Source organism: Limulus polyphemus, unplaced genomic scaffold (genome assembly GCF_000517525.1).
Source record: "Limulus polyphemus unplaced genomic scaffold, Limulus_polyphemus-2.1.2 Scaffold5471, whole genome shotgun sequence".
Classification (NCBI taxonomy): domain Eukaryota; kingdom Metazoa; phylum Arthropoda; class Merostomata; order Xiphosura; family Limulidae; genus Limulus; species Limulus polyphemus.
Genome location: NW_013671081.1, coordinates 1 through 14,398, shown reverse-complemented (window position 1 = coordinate 14,398; position 14,398 = coordinate 1). Strand labels below are relative to the sequence as shown.

Sequence of the window (14,398 nt, the reverse complement as noted above, 5' to 3'; positions counted from 1 at the left end):
TGAATTCGAGTTGAAGCTTGAGTTGAATGGTTATGAAGACGGCCTTTATTGGCCAGGCAGCCATATAAAAAGCAAGCCACGGCATAATTCTTTAAGTCAAGCCTAACAGATCCTTATATTCTACTACAATTTTCCATAATTTTATGGACCCTACCCGAAAATTACAAAATTGGTCTGGTTGACTCGTACCAATTTAAAAGTCATCATCGATATCAGTGTTCTTGTGATTTCATTTGAAATTGTTCTCTTTTAACTAAACAATAAAATATTTTCGAATACAGTAAATTTTATAAAAACTTTAAAAAATCGTGTTAACGATTCTTCAGACTAAGTTATAATTTTAAATAGTCATGCTTAACAGACTTGTATAAATTATATTTAGCATTCAGCTAAGGAGGAAATATATAAAGGAGCTTTGTATACAAAATGAAAAACAAAGGTACAATCTCAGCCAGTTTGAAATATATAATAATTTATGAATTGAATGAATTGCTGTCAAACATTTATTCATTCAGCTTACATATGTATTAATCAACTAAGAACTTACTGTTTTCATATGAAAGGCTTATGAATTCTCTTAAGGATTATTTGTTGAAGTAGATACCAAATTCACGGTTGATTTATTATCGCCTAGAAAAAAAAATGTAACATATCAAGAACGTAGTTTACCCATAATTATTTGTATTTTTGACTACACTGGAGTGCATACATATAATTTGAGAACGAGGAGCCTGTTTGTTCATCTAGGCCGTCCCGTACACTAAACTAAAAATATACCACTCAAAGCCAGCTCATCAATCCAGCATTCATCAATTAACTGCACCCACTACATCTGAAGGCAACCTATTTCAAACTTTCTGACCAATATTTGTCACTGATGAGTCTTTCCGAGCGTCCCGTCTGTCTAATTTGAAAAGCTGCTCACGCAAACAAAGCTGAACATTCACTTTTGAAATGACGGGAGAACAGGAATGAATAATGTTGATGCCAAATTTTATTTCACAACAACGATATTCTACACTAAGTTGCTAGGAATTAATCACACTATCGTTCACATTTCAAAATGTGACATAACTTAAAGAATAAAAATGTAGATTTACCGTATGTTATTGTTGAGCTGCTCTTAGCATGACTGAAATGCGTAACAATTAGTGTTCGCGGTGGACAGTATAAGTAGCTCACAGCCAAAGCTGTGAATGAAACCAAGGGTGCAACACAATTAACCTTTTTAAAGTGAAATGAAATAATTTAAATTGACAGATTAAATTAACTTTTTCCGTTACTGGAGACGGGTACATTGCTTGTTATTGAATAATGCTTTAAGTAATTTATTGGAAACAAATAGTGTGACACGTGAGGATTATCACAGTTTCTAGAAACGTATATAAAGTTGTCTATGAATAAGGTGATATTACAATATGCAGTTATTTCATATTAATTTGTATTTTCTTAAGAAATCACATATACGACATAGTGTGGATTTGTAATGTTGTGAAAGTCCGTGTTTTTTTTACCACTTTAGTTGCTCCGAATGTGTTCTACATTAAAACCAATCCTGTGAGAGGGAAAATTAGCTCGAAAATGTTAAATAAGTGTAGAAAAACAATACAATATTCTGCTGGCTTAGGTTTCATTTAGAATTACTGTGAAAGATGTTTGTACGGTAAATGTAATGCATTAACATATCAATAATCCTTAAATATCTGACACTCCCTAATTAAGCCTAGCAAGATAACGCCATCTTCAGCTAAATTAACAGCAGTGATAACAGAACCGAAAAGCGTTGGGCATATCCCATCTATCAGACAAAATCCAAAAAGCAGATGAGAAACCAGTCATCAGTCGTGGAAAATTCAGTAATGGTACAGAGTTGAGTGCTTACACCCACAACGTCTCAACTCTTACTGCCTTTCACTGTCTGCAGTCAGTTGTGGGAAGGCAGTTACCCTTAAAAAGATGTAATAAAGTGAAATGTAGAAATAAGATAAAATTAAGCCACCCCCAAAATATATATTTCTACTAAACAATGCCTACCATCCACCACCCGTAAGTTCTAAAAATATTTAAAGTATAATAGAATAAAAGTAGGAAAACAATATTGATAATTATATGATCAAAATAAGAATACCTACTATCCTCCATGTTTCTTTTTTTAAATGGAAACTATTTCTGAATTATATAAAAAAATCGTTTAATAAATTTAAACCTTACTCAATATAAAATTGATGCTTCTTTTCGTGTCAAAAATAAGAATAAATTGTTCTTGCACCTTTTATATCTCACTCCTATTAAGGCAGGTTGCAACTTCGGTTTTATTTGTGAAAAACTGCTCAAATTCTAGTTAAATAAATTAGCAATACAAGTACATTTAGCAAAAGTACTTTAAATATATTAGAAGGCCATGTAAAATGGAATATATGCCATTATCTGCCATTTTTATATGCAATTCCTAAATTGCATAAAACTCCCATTAAATTCAGATTTATAACAAATTCTCTAAACACAGTTACTAAGTCTGTTTCAATTGTTCTTAATATTCCGGATATTGTGTATGAAAAAATAAAACTATGCTTAAGTAACACAAATGAATATTTTTGGGTTATTAAGAAAAACATTCCAGTTTTGGAATGCTTAAGCAATTTAAATGTTTCAAATACAACCAGTTTTGTTTCTACTTATGATTTTAGTACGTTATACACAAAAATAGACTTAAATGATTTGATAAAAATATTTAGCTATCTGTTCGACGATTTTATAGACACAAATATTCCAAAGTATAAATTTACTAAAATTAAATGTAAAAAAACATTCTTCATTTCTGTGTTTATAATAGTTGTATTACTTTTAATGAACAGTTATATAAATTTATTAAAATTCAATTTAAAAACATTCTTCATTTCTGTGTAAATAATAGTTGTATTACTTTTAATGAACAGTTATATAAATTTATCAAACTTAAATGTAAAAACATTCTTCATTTCTGTGTTTATAATAGTTGTATTACTTTTAATGAACAGTTATATAAATTTACTAAAATTCAATTTAAAAACATTCTTCATTTCTGTGTTTATAATAGTTGTATTACTTTTAATGAACAGTTATATAAATTTATCAAACTTAAATGTAAAAACATTCTTCATTTCTGTGTTTATAATAGTTGTATTACTTTTAATGAACAGTTATATAAACAAACTGTGGGGATTCCAATGGGAGCAAACTTTTTTTCAAATATTGCCAATTTTATATATATATAGCTACTTACCTCTAGCGACAAAAAAAGTTTTCCTCATTGAATATATATCTAATAAAATATTTTGAAATTTATTATAAAAACTTGCAAACGACATTTATATTTGCCAGTATTTATATCCATTATTTTCTGATTTAGTTATGAATAATATAACATTATCCATAAAAAAAAAGCTGTTATTACAAACAGTCAAAAGTCTCTTTAATTGAGCATTATACGAGGAATCACACAATTAGGGGTGGGCAGACCAAGGATGGGAAAATTAGATGCTCTACTCTTATCAAAAATATTTAGTTGCTGTTTACCATTTACAAACTTGATAACCAAATCTAAATAATTAGCATATATATTATTAATATTTTTTTTCTGTTTCAAGTTGTTTTGGATACACTATATTTGGTGAAAAGTGCCGACTGTTTATAGCAATTAGATTACCTATATAACGAAAAGTATAATTGTATAATTTAGGATTTGAAACCTGTTTCATAAATACATTTTCACAATATACCTTTAATATGTAAGTTAAATTTATTCAGTATAGCTGGTACTGGAAAGTCTAACTTCAAGTAGCTGGGCTTGTCTCAGTTATCCTGTGCTATACTTGAGTGAGACAATATAAACTACTTAAGGTAGGTCTTGTAGTTCTTTTAAGATCTTTTTTTAATAAGCAATTTTCAGAAAAGGGTGGAGGTTGGGAATAACATGTAGTAGAATTATTAGGGTGGTTTTTATTCTACTGTAAGGAGTTTTTAGAACTTTTAAGGGTGGAGGATGGTAGGCATTGTTTAGTGGAAATATATATTGTTTGGGTGGCATAATTTTATCTTGTTTCTACTTTTAACTTTATTACATCTTTTTAAGGGTAACTGCCTTCCCACAACTGGCTGCAGACAGTGACAGGCAGTAAGAGTTGAGACGTTGTGGGTGCAAGCACTAAACTCTGTACCCTTATTGAATTTTCCATGACTGCTGCTGGTTTCTCATCTGCTTTTTGGGTTTTGTCTGACAGATGGGATATCCCCAATGCTTTTGGGTGCTATTACCACAGGCAATCTCCATTGTGACTTTTGGATAACAACCAGAAAGTGCAATTTAGCAAATAATCTATCAAAAAAATAACATTTAAAGTATTTATTTAAGACAAAGTATTGGCACCCCTGCTTTAGTAGTTCATGAATCCTCCCTTTTTATTGCAGCTTTCAAACACTTACAATAATTCTCAACCAGTGCATTACATCTTGTTAAAACAATTTGGACACATTCTGTCTTAAACATTTCCTTCAGCTCAGACAGATTGTATGCACAGTGCTTGACTACAGCTTTTTTCAGATTAGTCCAAAGCATTTATATTGAATTAATTGCAAAGACCATTCCAGAGCATTTATTTTTGATTTCCTCAAAACTTTTAATTTTACTTTGAATCATTGTCAGGTTTGAAGATAGACCTTCTGCCTATGATCATATGGTATCATTGTACTTTGTATAGTGTTTTGATACATAGCTGCATTCATTTGATCTTCAGTCTCATGAATGTTTCCAGTTCCTGCACTGCTAAAAACAATCTCATATAATCATTGAACCACCTCCATGTTTAGTTCAATTTTTTTTGTCATCAGATAATTTTGTGGGAGAATGCTTCAGATTTCTGCTCATGTTTCTTTGTAAATTTTAATGACTTGTTTTATGAATTTCTTTAAAAGTGGTTTGCAGTAAGGTCCACACGAATACAAATCTTCTGTATTCAGGTGTCTGTGTACAGTTCTTTCATGCACTATTATACCTAACACTTCTAAATCTTTTAAGACTTTTGCTGTTAACCCTAGGATTATTTTTAGTTGCTTAAATGATTTTCCTATGTACCGTACCATAGCCATAACTTTCTGTGTTATTAATTTGGTTATTGATCTGATTGTGGATTTTGGTACTCCAAATTCCTTTGATCCATTTGTTGTATCTGCTCAAAGTGCTTTTCTCAAGTGTGAATCCAACTCTTTTGTCTTTATCATATTCTGTTTTATCCACACGAAATTCTCCTCAACAAATAATGGCAGTCACTGCCATTTTTCTGACTGTAGACATTATAATGCAGTTTGATTTTTTTGCATTTATTTTCAGTAATTTAATATGTTTTAAAGTTAGTTCTATTGAGGTGTTGTTGTTTTTTGCAGACTTTTAATGAAAGGTGCAATACTTTTGTCATGAACAGATATCTGAAATTATTTAAATTCTTTAGTTTTTTTTATAAAGATTGTTAAGCTACCAGACATTGTGTATTTTGATCTTTGTTACTATAATTATTGGCTCATGTTTACTAATTGCTTATATTTTATGTTTTCTTGAGTTATATCGAGCGTATTGTGTCAGTATTTTTCTGTGTGACTGTAGGTGGGTATATATGTACCTACAAACTAATGTGCAAATATTTTTGTCGTATATAGGTAACAGGCAAGTGTGGAAGTGTTTTAGTAAGGTTAATCCCAGCACCACGAGGAACAGGAATTGTGTCTGCTCCTGTTCCCAAGAAACTTTTAACAATGGCAGGTATAGAAGACTGCTACACTACAGCTCGAGGTTCTACAGCTACTCTAGGAAATTTTGGTAAGTCTGCAAATATTTTATCTTTGTATTAAAATCTTCAGAATATGTATATGGATTTTTTTAAATATAAAAATATCATTTGTAGTGTTTAATTGTGGTATGATATCCAAATTTGATATAGATGGTATTTTGATGGTTACTAATATAAATCAGTTTTGACAATTACATATATTAAGGCTTTCACACACACACTCACACGCATCTTCAGTGAAGGTTTTATATATTGTATAGTGAGTTAATTTAATAGGGTGATTACCTAATTTTGGTACCTCATTAAATCATTTGAAGTTGATAATGACGAGGAATTTTCACTAGATAGTATGCAAACATCCAATATTTGACATAGTTGCTACATTTTGACATATGAATATCATACATGGCAAAGTTTTATAGCATGCGTAGACACTGTATTTCAATGAACCAAACAAAAACAAGTTTGTAACTTGGAAATTTGTATATTTGGAGTCCAAAATATAGGGTCCTTAATAAGCTGATGATTATCTTGTACAATCATGAACTCCAAAGACAATGTTTTTAATTTAAGGACATATTTTTCTGGCTACCTTTGGTACTAGGTGTTTGTTGTAGTTTGTCTTAACTGTATAATCACGGGTCATATCATCGTGTTGTTAACTTGCATTCAAAATTTTATTGAGTTACTGTTTTATAAATTTATGTCAGTAAGTTTGGTATCAAACTGTAGATTATAATTCAAGTTTTAGTATCATACATTATTCAATTTCTTAATTTAAAAGTAAATATTAAAAAACATTTAAACCAATTTTTGTGTGTCACATGGTATGTTGAATGCAACATTGGTTCAAATTAGATGTATGTGATGTCAAAATACAAAGCCTATAGTTACCAATATTAACAAGCTAGAATATAAAATAAGAACCTCCTATCTTTTCTATTTGTTAAGATATTGCTCATGTACTGAATCAAACAGTGGCCCCACTCACCTCTTTCCATTTTTGGAAACAGTCTCTTATATACACTTGTGTATATGACATGTGAATAACTAATCAAAAGCTCAGAATGTTCACCTAGTGACTTTCTCAGCCATTTTCAAATGTTAGGACACCATGTCGTTCTTTTGAAAAAAAGATTTCAAGAAGGTAGATTGTTTTTAGTCTACTAGAAATTTCATATTTTTTTAGACTGAAATACAACTTAATTACTAAGATTGATAAATTATAGTGGAATTTCGTGGTATTGATATAGTAATACATGATTTTTTGGATATTCAACTGTATATATATATATATATATGTAAAACCTAAAAAAATTATTTTGTTTCATATCCTCCACATGCGAAATTTGATATGGCTTAGCAACCTACGTCAAGCAGCAACTGAGTACAAAGGTCATAACTAGAAGAGATAATTGTTTGCTTTACTTCTTTATTTACTGTTCTATGTTTTAAGATAAATACATTTAAGAACTTATTTGTAAATAGTATTAATGTTTATACATATATATATATAATGTATTATAACTGAAACGTGACTGTAATTTACAAAATATTAGTCTACTAAAACACAGCCAACACAGGTCACTTTATAAAGGCCAGTTTTATATTCTTGGATACGGTAACATGAGTGCACATGCACCGTGTCATTGTAACTTTTGTATTGTTATCCAAGCATGACTGGAAGGTCAATAATACAAAAATAATAAATGTATAATGTTATGAGATTTAAGCTATTTAGACTAAACATTTATGTCTTCATGTTATAATTTTTAGTCATTCTAGACCTAAAGAAGCATAATTTATATTTATTTTCTAATTTTTTATGGTGGTTACGAGGTTGGTCAAATTGACAGACCCCGTATAGTTAGGGTAGAGAAAATAACAGACAAAATATAAAGTTTTACTAAAAACAAATGTGAAATGTATTTAGGAGGTTTTAGAGATTACACAAAAAATATTTGAGATGTTTGGGATGACGAATAGTTTTTTTAATCATGACATGAAAATCACTTTGCACTTGACTAGTAACGAAATATTTGATATTTTCACAAGCAAATCTTTAGCAAAATTAATTCATTAAAAAATTGATATTTTGTTTACAAAAGACTTGGAATCATTACTAAAAGTCTAACAGATTTTGTGAACATGCACATACAGCATTAAAAGTTATAGTATAAATACTTAATGTGTGCAAATGTGTATACGAACTCGTGTATTTTATACCAAACCTGTCGTGAAAAGGTTAATCATTTTAGTATGTTTAAAACACTGATGACAGAAATGTGTATCTTGAACCACGATAGTGGTTTATAATAGGGTCACACAGGAATTTGCCCAAAACTCTTAATAGAACATTTTAGCAAAAAACTTTAAAAACGCAGACATATTCTTGAAACAACACCCAAAACCTTCCTTTTCAATAGTTAAGACCACCCAAACCATTGATAATAAGGAAAATAAATGATTTCACGATTGTAAACAAAATCAAGATTTGCTCATATTATTATTCATATTATTGTTTCACAAACCTACAGCAAAATTGGCTGGGTATTTTGCACCAAAACCTAGACAGATATACTATATGAAACACTACAAATGTCCATGATCTATTTAAAAATTTTTTTTACTTTTCATTGAAAGTTGATTTATGTGGTTATAAATACATAACAGATGCAATGTTTTTATAAGTGGATACTTTTTACTCGATGCATATTAATCTTGTGTTTACATGAAACCTCAGGCACAAAACCACCTGGCTGAGTAAATAATTACTTTACAAGATATGTAACTTTATTTAAAGCAATGTTTTAGATATATATTTTTTTTATTGGAAAAAGCTGATTTTCTACTGGTAAAATGTTATACATGCTCAGTTGGGGTTGTTATTACTCTAGGCATATATTTGTCCATCGAGGCGCATTAACAAAGTCAACATACAAGATAATTAAAAATTGAGAACTTAAAATCTAAAAATAGGGATCACAAAAAGTAAGCAAACAAGGCTGGAGATCTACTGTTGATAGTTTGTTCAAGCTACAAATGTCTATTATGACTCCACTATGAAATTATTTCAAGTGATATCTACTGTAGTGTGGGATTTCACAGGAAATTTGCAAAAAACAGAGAATACTTTAAACTTAATTCAATCTCCTTAATTTTGTCATGCTGTGAAATTTTCTAAGTCCTTCACTTTCCACCATCAAAAAATCCTGTGTTTTTCTAGCATGCACACACTTGGATACTAAATCTAGTGCATTAATTGGAAATTGCCATGTGAAAGGTTCTAAGTTTTGCAGTTTCATATCCTTACTCGAGTTTGCTGACTCTATGTGGATTTCTGCAACTATATTTTAGCAAGTTTTTAACAGTGGTAGCTTTCCCTACTCTGGCAACAGTGGTGATTCTTTCTACTGTTTATTATATGTGGCTGAAATCATGAGTGCATATTCAGTATTTATTACCACTGCACATAGTACTAGTTCATATAGCTATTTCTATTTTTAAATAGTTGGTGTTAAGGTAGTGGTTATAAATGGTGTCAATAATTGGTAACTTCGCTAAGTGGGTTGCTTTTGTCTATTTTGCATGCATTATTTGTGTCACCGTATTCTAGCAAACACTTGTGTACAGCAGGCTGTTGAAGAATATACATATATGTTATGTAGACCTAACAAGGTAAGCATGTTACTGAGTCTGTTTACACTGCATTAATCTGTGTTGTATTATCTTAGAAGAAACATTATTTCATTCTGATGTGAATGTTTTTTTGCTATTCGTCTTTTGTTACATTACACTATGCCATTAATGGAACTGGCCATTAAATCTGTGATGATACAATCTTTGCCTTCAGGATGGTTCTTTGAGAACAACTTTACATTTTGTTTGTTGTAGTTGCATACCAGTACTCGTTTATTTTTTGTACATTTGTTATTTATTTTGAATAAGTTCATTGTGGTGGTTGGGGTGGAGAAAAAGCCAAAGCAGCGGTAAACTATAATATTCAACTGAACACATATGTAGTTTAAAATTTATTGTCCATAAGTGGACATAAAACTTAACAAACAAGATAATTAAAAATTAATTTAAAAGGGGGGAATAGGGATCATAAAAAAATTCACAAAAAAGTTGAATCAAAATGCAAAGATCATATTTTCAAGCCTACAACTAGGGATTAAAAAACCAAACTAGGCTGTAAATATTTTATATATTATTTTTTTAAGCTACAAATACTGTAGGCATGGAGTCAAAACAGGGATTTGTAGCTTCAGAAAATAATGTAGATAATATTTCCAGCCTCGCTTGTTTATTTTTTAAGTCCCTACTTGTAGACTTTAAAATATAATCTTTGCATCTTGATTCAACTTGTTCTGCACTTTTTTGATGATCCCTATTCTTTTTTTTTCAGTTAACAACTTTTACTAACCTTGTATATCATATTACTGTTCTCCATGTTTTTTTTGGCTATGACAATTACATGTGATGTTCTGTGTGCTAATTCTATATACACAACAGTTTTTTTTCTTAAGTTATGAAGTTACTGGTAACTCCTAATTATATATTGCTAATGTCTTAAATGATATCCATACTTAAGTCTGATCAACAGTAGTCTGTTAATCTGTGTATGATGGAGAAAATTACTTATAAGTAACTACATGTAACATATGAATATTTCATATGGGCAGTAAAATCTTTTTCTTATTTTTATTGGACTGAAAACAATAATTATAATGCCATTTCCTTTCTATAAAGCCAAGGCCACATTCATTGCTATACAACGAACCTACAGCTACTTGACCCCTGACCTGTGGAAGGAGAATGTTTTGACTAAATCCCCTTATCAAGAGTTTACTGACTACCTGATGGCTTCACAACGTGGAGTCCAGGACTTGAAACAGGAGCAGCCTGCTTACTGATCTGGCCAATAATAAATGAATTATAATCAGTATCAGTTGTGAAAATTGTATGGCCATGATGAAAAAATAAAGGTATTGGTTGCAGTGGAAATTTTTTTAATTTATGAGAAGTTTTAGATTCAATGGTGAATTAGTACTTTTCACTCCTGATCATTTATTGATTATGCTGATACACTCGTTCAATACACACACAATATTTAAGAGGCCCTAAGGGCACATGTCAGGTTTATAGGTCATAATCCAGTGCCCCCTTCCCTGATGTTGTAAGCAGACACATGCACGCACACACACAGATTTGTCAAATAATGGTTTACATTTTTATCCATGTTATCTGCATGCTCCTTCAATAAAGGCGTTTTTTTACTGAATGAGATAACACTAGAACACATGCAGTGTATTGCTTTTAGTTTTAGTTACAACATTCACATGTGTTATTATTGCTTAAGTGTACATCAGAAGGAATTGTCTCAAAATTGTATTGTGACTGGCATAGGTGTGGATCTTAATGTCTTTTATGTTTGGACACAGAACAATGTAGATATAAAAAGATAACATGGAGGTGGTTGAACAAGGTTAACAAGAAAAGACTGAATCTTGACCATACAAGCTTTCCAAGACTTTTTCACACAGCACAGAAGATCTATTTGGACCTTCAAAATGCATTTACATTTCTTGTATTGATCCAGGCTGTACATAATAGACTTCAGAAGGCTGGTGACAAAGTTTGTATTAGGATCTCATTGACTGAGCATCATAAGTAAGACACTGAGAATACCTAGTTTGGACAGTCCAAGATTAAACAGCAGTGCTCTTTGTGGATGAGCCTAGATTTTGTTGAAAATGTAGACTGTCGTACCTGAGACTTGAGATGGCCTAAAAATTACTGTCACATCAATGTTACGACTGCTGTGGTATGTTCCAAAATTAGGACATACTGCAGATCCATTTATTTGTCCTATTTGGGTATACTGATATTTGTCAATAAAGTTTTAAGTATCTGCAAGACAGAAATATCATGCATGGAATTAGAATTAACTTGGACACCAAAGGAAATATAAGTGAATAAAGAAAAGGGGGATCTTTGTTTACAAGTAATTTTAAGTCTTTAACTTAAATTTCTGGCTTCTAGTTTACAGTAATAGCAATTAATTGGTTGGGTAAAGAACAGGATTCACGTTTTAATAGGTGAAGCACGAATCTTTCACAACTGCACAATAAAAGGATAGGAACAAGATTAATGCAATACCACAGTGTTAATTCAAACAAGATTCTTAGTGTGGTATCCCACAATCCTTAGATTACCTACGCCAAAGCTCTTTTTACAAAGGAGAAAAATCCTTTTTGAAAGAACTGTGGTATGTATCTTTTTGCCTAAGTACATATGTGATCTTTAAGAAAGTTGTAACCACATTCAGAATGCCTGCACTGGAAATTTAGAAAAATCGTACTAGATCAAACACATTCTGTACCAGTTATGAACGGGTGTATTATTAATGTATTGTCATTGCATGTGGTGATAGGACCGAAAATAAGCCTTAATTTCACATGAGGGGTACACATGATTCAAAATGCTAATGACACTAAACGTATGGTACAACCACCATACAAAAAACGAGAAATAAAGTGATAAATGGAATTAATAGGAAAACCATTTTTCATAAAGATGTTACACACTGTTCGTTGTAGAGCACAAATAAACTCTGAATTTGACTCTATTTTTCGTCAGTACATACTTGCGACTCCCCCCAAAGTATGTGTAATGCTGATGCCCATGAAATATCCGAGTTATAATTATAAAGGGAACCATATAGATTGTACTTGAAGATCTTTTTCAGAAAGTATTTGAAAACAGAGAAAAACGGTTTATTCAAGGTTAGTAATATGAGTTTGGAAATGTCATATTGTGGGAATTTTAACAAAAAATTCAGTTATTGAATGCTTTACCTTGTACCAATTTTCAAGATAATGTTTTGTTCATTACCCAAGCTGACGCAGTGGAAAAAAACAACTGATTGGTGCAGAAAACAAACTACTTTCTATACAACAACTCATTTCACAACGGAACTTACCCTAATAAATAATAGCGCTTTAATTGTAGTTGCAATTATCAAATTATTTTTGGAATTTCGAGTTTTCTTAAATAACATGAAGATTAGATTTTTAAATTTCTTTATGACTTGTACTGTTGAATACATTTAACCGCTATACAGAAGGTTGGGTCTATTTTATTAAAATGATTTTGAACATACGAATCTGCAAATTTCGTTACAGTTACAGTCGTTATAGAGTTAGGGTGGAACAGAATGTATGGGAGATACACTTTGATATAGTTTGGTAGCCTAGTGGTTGCATGCCAGTCTTTGCCGTGTGCTTCGTTACCACCAAAGAATAAAGCACTCTGTTGGTCGTGGGTGGGTTACAAGAGTAGCAATTAAATCCCACTATTCCATTAGAGTAGCTCATTGGTGATAGGTGGTTTTGACTAACTGAATTCCACGTAGACAGTCACTTCAGAATTTGGAATGTCTAACTGAGATAACCTTAGAGTAGCTTTACGCGAAATTCAAAAGTCACTGTCATTTCGTAGGTTGTGTACAAAAGACACTAAAAATGAACATCCTGCACGATAACACCACGAGTGGCCCAACCGGAGTGCTTTAACAGTCAAGATATCACGACACTATATTCTAAACAAATAACTGTAACAGAAATATAAGATGTCCTCAAAAAGAGACAAAAAATAAAAAAGGTTATATACCAGGATAGAATACAATACATAATAATAAAAAGGCCCACTGCGATTTTAGGAGCATCTAGTGGCAATCGTCGATCTATGCCTCAAATCAGGCTACATAGCAGTTGTTTGAAAGCTAGCAGATGTTTTTATGTTTCTGAGAGAAGAAAAGCCAACCAATAGACCAGAAAACCACAGTGATCAACGTAACTAGCTGTATTGGCAAACTCGTAGAAAAGAATTACAATACCCATTTTACTGACACACAAATTACCGGAAATACAAAATGGATTCCGAAAAGCAATGCAAAGTACAGACCACTGAGTACGACTCACAGAAACCATAATAAATAGTTTTAATCGGATTGAACGCACAGTTGCCTGCTTTCTCGATAGTGAGAAAGCCTTAGACATTGTATGACACAACGGGTTAAAATTTCAAATGTCCAAATTCACTATCGCAGTTCATTATTCGCTGGTGTTGCAACTTACTAGAAAACAGAAAAGATAGAATATATGTATCGGGCACCTTTTTGGAGTATCCAGAACCACAAACACGACATTTCTGCCCAACTACCCTAACATCCATATTTTGATAGACATAATTCTTAAAACATCAGTAGACTATTTCAAGAAAAAAATTACCAAAATTCTTACTAAGCACACTGAAAAACTTTATTATACACGATGAACATACATCTAAATACCTCTCGCCACTAAATCTAGTAAATTCATTAATCTTAGGGCCACTTCCTACTACTGAGCAAACCGGTAACAAAATATTCTGTTAGTTTTATTTTAATGGGGTATTTATGTGAAGATAAAATTAGTGCTGTATATTTTGTCGGTAATTACGGAACTGTTTGTGAGCATTCGGCTAGATAAAGGTGAATCGAATACTAGCAATTATTAAATAAGTAACGTATTTTA

General features: G+C 31.3%; 1 pseudogene; it reads left to right on the top strand.

Annotated features, from left to right (window-relative positions):
• The window catches only part of LOC106472618, a 22,520-nt pseudogene extending 11,690 nt beyond the window's left edge, over nucleotides 1-10,830 (top strand).
• Nucleotides 10,831-14,398: the final 3,568 nt, after the last annotated feature.